Source organism: Triticum urartu, chromosome 5A, assembly GCF_056163025.1.
Source record: "Triticum urartu cultivar PI428250 chromosome 5A, HENAU_Tu73, whole genome shotgun sequence".
Taxonomy (NCBI): Eukaryota; Viridiplantae; Streptophyta; class Magnoliopsida; order Poales; family Poaceae; genus Triticum; species Triticum urartu.
Window position 1 is genome coordinate 278,418,456 of NC_141877.1, and position 7,221 is coordinate 278,425,676.

At 39.3% G+C, this 7,221-nt stretch overlaps 1 long non-coding RNA gene across 1 annotated transcript; it reads right to left on the bottom strand.

Annotated features, from left to right (window-relative positions):
- Positions 1–2,224: 2,224 nt before the first annotated feature.
- LOC125555799 (uncharacterized) lies at positions 2,225–4,073 on the bottom strand. The gene is made up of 2 exons (XR_007304870.2): positions 3,025–4,073; positions 2,225–2,614 (listed from the first exon to the last, which is right to left on the bottom strand). It is a non-coding gene; the product is annotated as an uncharacterized LOC125555799 (long non-coding RNA).
- Positions 4,074–7,221: the final 3,148 nt, after the last annotated feature.

Genomic DNA, 7,221 nt, shown 5'->3' on the forward strand with positions numbered 1-7,221 from the left:
GTCCCGCTCTCCATCTTGATCCCCTCCGCCGTGTTCGTGCTAATTCGTCGCAACCATCAAGGGGGTGAGACATGCGCCGCTCATGATGCCGAGCGAGCCAAGAAGGCAGACCCAAACAAGACGCACTCCAGGTTTGTCACTACAAATCAATATGGGCAGAAACTTATACAACAAGTGTGATTTGGTAAAAATCAAACACCGCACATAAAGAAAATGCTTACAGAATAAATCACTCCGGCATATACACCACCTTCACTTAGAGTTGTAGCCATTCCATACTATGATGACAACATGTGCAGCGTCTCCATACTACATGTGCAGCATCTCCATACGATGATGATTCTGAACCTCCCTCCTTGAACACCTTCACACGGTTGGGGACGTCCACGAGGAGATAGAGAACAATATTATTGCACCCTCAACGGATAGAGTAATAACCATATCCAGTACACACAAAGTTTGGTTTATATTAAGAAGAAAATGATGAGAATATTGGATGGTAAGAAAATGATTAGCGTAAACTCCAAGTAATCTGCTAGTGTGGGGGCCAAAAGGAAATCTTACAAAATATCATAAAAAGAGACACACATGTCCGAGAAGCAACTCAACAATAACATGTGCAGTTCCACATATCTAGTTGACGGTGTCAACTTCTTTCCCCGAAATATCAGCAAATTGATGTACTAAACTAAAGTTTTGCAACAAGCTTATATACTACATAAAAGTGCAATTACTTGATCAGTTAAGCAACAACCTCGACTTTATTTTTGAATTTATGAAGGTTCAAAAGTGTCAGTATGTTTTTGCCAGTTCATCTGCTATATGATTAGAATGCTCATGACATTATCGCACTGTTAAAACGGCCTGCCACTATCGCCGACAAGATAACAAAAACAAATTGTTGCGGTACATGTGTCTTCCCATCCTCTTCAACTCTTAATGAATAAGGTAGTCAGAATTTTCTTCAGCACAGGACTAAGTCAAAGTCTACCGAGAGAATTCGGTTGCTGCCTATTACCTTCTGAAAATTATAGTCGGCAAACAAGCATAGGCTGTACAACAAAATATACATGCAGAAATGCGGGCTCTTGGAGCCATGTGCTAGTCAAACAACGGAAAGAGTTTATCTTAAAAATTGCCGAAGAGCTTCAACACATATATACATGCAAGTAGCCACAGAAGGATCATCTTTTACATGTACACAACACAGCCTAGCTATTCAAACAAAGAGACTGTAGCTTGCTCAATAGCTAACTCATTCAACGCAGGAAGAGTATCGTTCAACGCAGGAAGAGTATGGAACCTTAACTGCAGTTGTTTATGAGAAATATAATATGCTCTTACATATGTAACTTTAGAATATCATTCATTAATAAAATTTAGTGTTGCAGCTTATTACTACACCGCAACCATGGCAAATGGGGGCATGCCACTTGAACTTCTCTCAAAATTAGCATGATTACATGATTACCAAGTTTTATGTGGAAATTTCAGGACATCATTAAATGAGAGAGGGCATGTCTTATAGATATAGGAACTTTTGTGTTTACATTGTGAGGTATAGAAGGCAAGTACCAGAAGCATGATATCTGCAATGGTAAAAAAACATGACATATTTAAACCTCGCGACCTTTTGTTTTCATGTGTGCATAGGCACACCAAATCATACTTGTTTCAATAGAAGGAACAACTTCAAAACATTTTTTCTCTGCCATGGTGAACATCATGACATCATTAAAGCAAATAAAATGCATGATAATGTAGAGAACGGAACAATGACAGTTGGAAAAGGTACCTCACTAATATTCAGATTGACTACAACCAGTACAAAAGTCAGATTCCAGATCAAGGCAAATCAGGAGAAGTGTGACTACCGTCTTAGGTAATTGACCACATACAACACTATACATCAATGAAACAGGGTCATCACGGCCTGTGATAACAAAAACTAATCGCATGGCCTCCCTTATAAATCACACCAAGATGAAAAATAGTTATAAGTAGGGTCTAATAGTTTTTAAGGTACAGTCTAGATAGCAGTCCCATTTATCCTTAGAAGACAAACGAATTCCAAATTATGCACGAATAGATCTCTTATTATATTGTTTGACGCTGACTTCTATAACCTGTATGAATCAGCTTTAAAATATTTTCAAAATTGGCCCGAGTTACACCGGAATGAGCTATACAAATGCTATGATCAATGTGCTATTAGTGAAAGACGAGAAAGTGTCAGATGTATTATACTAATATATACAACTGTGGAATATATATGGTGTACATTTCCTTTTTGAATATTCCTGCTCCACTCTAAATGAATTATGTGACATCCTACTAAAGGAAAGCAATAACGATCTAGCTTGGGTCTTACTCTCCTTGAGCCATTGAATCCTATTTTTTCAAAAAAAAAAAACTCCTTGATTTAATCTCACTCCCCTTGCTTCACCAACCCGTGGATGATCTTAATAAAGATCTTCGGGTCTAGGTACATCCCTTCCTCCTGCATTGAACCAAAGAACTACAGAGCATGTTTCATGCTCCCAACCCGACAGCACCATCAAATCAAAGCATTCCACATAGCTATATACAGCTTGATCACCTCTGTACGTCATACCTGATATAGGAAACGAACATATGAATATGGTATAATGCGCATTTTGGTAAAGATCAAAAGCATATCATGAGAAATCAATGAACTTGCATTTGTTGGGCTCATTAACACCAATTAAACTATTTTCTCAGCCCAAACCTAAGCCAGGCCAGCGTAAAAGTTCAGCCACAGAGTTATATTTTGACCTAAATGTATCCTCTTACGGATCAAGGGGCATCCTTCCATCTTATTCATCCTTCTTCCAACTCCAAAATAAATTAAAAATCTAGATGGTATCTCTATGGGAAGACACAACGTCTCACATACCAATGTATATGGCCTAAATCTTCGAAATTCAAACAAGCTAAAATATACCCTTTGTAAGCCACTGAACATTTGTAAATAATGTAACGCCCTGATGTGCAGTTCCTTACTTTTTCTAATGATCACAGCTCCTTATTATTGATTAGGACCCATGCTTTTAGCACATATATACCTCCGTTGTACACCCGCGCCAACTGAAACTTGACAGTAGCCTTTTTTAAAATGTTAGAGAAGTAATCCAGACCAAAAGAACATGGTGAGCAAGTGAACGAGTCAACATTGGTTAACCAAAATTTCCTCATATGCCAAACAAATATCCTCCCTGAATTTCTAACATATCACATTGGAATATTTAGATGTATCAAGAAAGTCAAGCTAGTCTTGTCTAGTCTCGGCAGTCAAGCTTCTGAGCAAATGCTACCAGGCAACCCAGCAGTACTAATCAGATGCAATAAGGGAAATTCAGTTGACTAATTGCTGAAACGTGAAGGATAAAACAACAAGCTGTGAAATAAACGAGAAGGATATGATATGTATTGATCAAATGAGAAGCAAGCAAGAATGAGTGGGATTGGGATCAGCAATAGGACCATAGACCATTGGGAGTTGGGAATAGCAACAAAAATTCAATATCCTAAACCTCTCCATCCTTGAGTAAAGTTGGATCGGTATGGCTATTACACAACATGTAAGAGGACCAACACCCACATCAGACAACTTTCACATTGCACGAATTCAAGATCAATTCATAGTTCTCTCATTGAGATGCAGAATAAACTACATAAGAATTTGATAATACTGACTTTGAGACTCAGAGATGAACGCTGCCACCCTCTGTGGCCGGCTGTTCTGCGTCGGGTTGCCTCGATAAGACTGCTCGTGAGTGGGGAGACAGGCGGGGAGAAGGGCGTGACGGTGCGGCAAACCGCGGTGGCACGAGCGGGTGGTCGGCGGTAGCGCCACAGTGGCTGCGTCAGTGGCCGCGTGCAGGTGGCTGAGCCTGCATGGCATGACGCCGAACACGGCACTGGCCTCCGCGGATATCACAAGCGAGGGCGGCGGTGGCTCCCCTGGATCAGTAAAGGGAGGAGATGCAGAGGATAGGGATCGTGGCAGCTGGACTGGGCTACCCAGCCCGTTCGTGCGAAGGGAGAGGGGTAAGGGCCTATTCGGTTTGGAGGAGTTCGGAGGATTTTCATAAAGAACACATAGGAACAAGGATCTCGGAAGAAAATTTTCTATAGATGTGTTCGGTTTGTAGGAAATGTGTACAGAAATTTCATAGAAATACTATTCATTTCCTATGTTTTTGGAGAAAATTACACATCCACTCAAAGCTCATTTTGCGCGTAGGAACAAGGCGAGACAATTCCTTAGAATGGTAAGTGTCATCCTATAAAATTCCTATACTAGTCCTAATTCCTATGTTATGAAATCCTCCAAACCGAATGAGTCCTAAGACTATTCGGTCGCCTGGTTCACAGGGTTTTTTTCATGTGGGCAAAGCGAAGAAGGGATTAACGAAGCGAAATAAAAATCGGAGGGGTGGTGTGAAGTGGGACAAAACAAACCGAACGAAAATAAAACTGGAGTACCAGGCTACCAACTGCTCCATTAGGAGTAGAGATAAAGAAGAGACCCGGGGGCGTAGATTTCACTAGTGGCTTCTCTCGAGAAAAATAGCATACGGTGGGTAAACAAATTACTGTTGGGCAATTGATAGAACTTCAAATAATCATGATGATATTTAGGCAATGATCATTATATAGGCATAACGTCCAAGATTAGTAGACCGACTCCTGCCTGCATCTACTACTATTATTTCACACATCGAACGCTATCCAACATGCATCTAGTGTATTAAGTTCATGGAAAACGGAGTAATGCAATAAGAACGATGACATGATGTAGACAAGATCTATTCATGTAGGAATAGACCTCATCTTGTTATCCTTAATAACAACGATACATACGTGTCATTTCCCCTTCTGTCACTGGGATTGAGCACCGTAAGATCAAACTCATCACAAAGGACCTCTTCCCATGGCAAAAAAAAACGATCTAGTCGGCCTAACTAAATCAAAGATTCAAAAAAGAAATACGAGGCTATAAGTAATCATGCATATAAAAGATCAGGACTCAAATAACTTTCATGGATAAAATAGATCTGATCATAAACTCAAAATTCATCGGATCTCAACAAATACACCATAAAAAGAGTTACATCAAATAGATCTCCAAGAGACCATTGTGAGAATCAAAAGAGAGAGAGAGAGAGAGAGAGAGAGAGAGGGGGAAGCCATCTAGCTACTGCCTACGGACCCGTAGGTCTATAATGAACTACTCACGCATCATTGGAGAGGCACCAATGAGGATGATGAACCCCTCCGTGATGGTGTCTAGATTGGATCTGTGGTTTTTGGAACTTGCGACAGCTGAAATTGTGTTTCGTCGACTTCTCTAGGGTTTTTGTAATATTGAGGTATTTATAGAGCAAAGAGGCGGTGCAGGAGGCCCCTGAGGTGGGCACAACCCACCAGGGCGCGGCTCGGCCCCTGGGCGCGCCCAGGTGGGTTGTGCCCCCCCCCCGGAGCACCCCTTTGGTACTTCTTTGGCTCATCCTGTGTTTGGACTCTGTTTGGTATTGATTTTCTGCGAAGTAAAAAATAGCAACTGGCATTAGGCACTATGTCAATAGGTTAGTCCCAAAAATTGATATAAAGTTGCTATAAAATGATTGTAAAACATCCAAAAATGATAATATAACAGCATGGAACAATCAAAAATTATAGATACGTTGGAGACATATCAGCATCCCCAAGCTTAACTCCTGCTCATCCTCGAGTAGGTAAATGATAAAAAACAGAATTTTTAATGTGGAATGCTGCCTATCATGTTCATCACATATTCTTTTCTTTGTAGAATGGACATTTGGACTTTTATATGATTCAAAGCAATAGTCTAGTTTTGACATGAAGATTTTAATACTCAAGCATATCAACAAGCAACCATGTCTTTCAAAATATCAACACTAAAGCAAGTTATCCCTAGCCCATTATGCTCAATCATCGATCCATTCATGAAACACACTCGCATATTAGTTACACCCAATGCTCAAGTACGATCATAGTGCCCCTTAGTTGGTGCTTTATAAGAGAAGATGGATACTCAAAAATAAAAAATAAAAAATGCATAAAGTAAATAGAAAGGCCCTTCACAGAGGGAAGTAGGGATTTGTAGAGGTGCCAGAGCTCAAAGCAAAAAAGATAGAGATAAACTATTTTGGGGCGGCATGCCTTTCCTGTCAACGAAAACGGTCGAGTAATTCCCAATACTTTCCATGGTAGATATATCATAGGCGGTTCCCAAACAGAAAATAAAGTTTATTCCTTTTTCCACCATACTTTCACATTCCACAGCTAACCGAATCCACGGGTACCGTCCATACCAACACTTTCCAAATAATTTATTATTTGACAACATAAAGTAAATTCATTTTTCATTTCAGGACTGGGCATCCCTAATACCTTTGTCGTACTCTCATGTAATGACAAGTGAATAAACACTCATCTTGAGAATAACACACCTAGTATGGAAAAATATCGACCACCCATTATCGTTTCATGAGCGGTACGAGCACACAAAAAGGAATTTTATTTTGAAAATTAGAGATGGCACATACAAATTTGCTTAGAACGGCATTGAAATACCACATATAGGTAGGTATAGTGGACTCATATGGCAAAAGTGGGTTTAAGGATTTTGGATGCACAAGTAGAAATCATACTTAGTGCAAGTGAAGGCTAGCAAAAGATTGAGAAGGATCCAACCAAGAAACGAAAAATCTCATAAGCAAGCATTAAGCATAACTAACACAAGTAATGCACCACAAGTATGATGTAATTTCATTGCATAACTAGTGACTTCCGTGCTTGCATAGGGAATCACAAACCTTAAAATCAATATTCTTACTAAACCATAGTTGCTCATCAACATGACTCACATACTATATCATCATAACACAAAACTATTACAAAGAATCAAGTTTATTTTGACCAATGATCTTCATGAAAGTTTTTATTATATCCCTCTTGAATATATGTCGCTTTGGGACTAAATTCATATGTTTCTTTTGATAGCTCAAACAAATCTAAGTGAAGAACATGAGCATAAAAATATTTTCTTCTCTCAAAATAATATAAGTGAAGTATGAGAGAATTTCTTCAAAAAAATTACTAACTCTCAAATAAATCTAAGTGAAGCATGAGAGCATTTCTTCAAAAATAATAAAGCACACCGTGATCAAA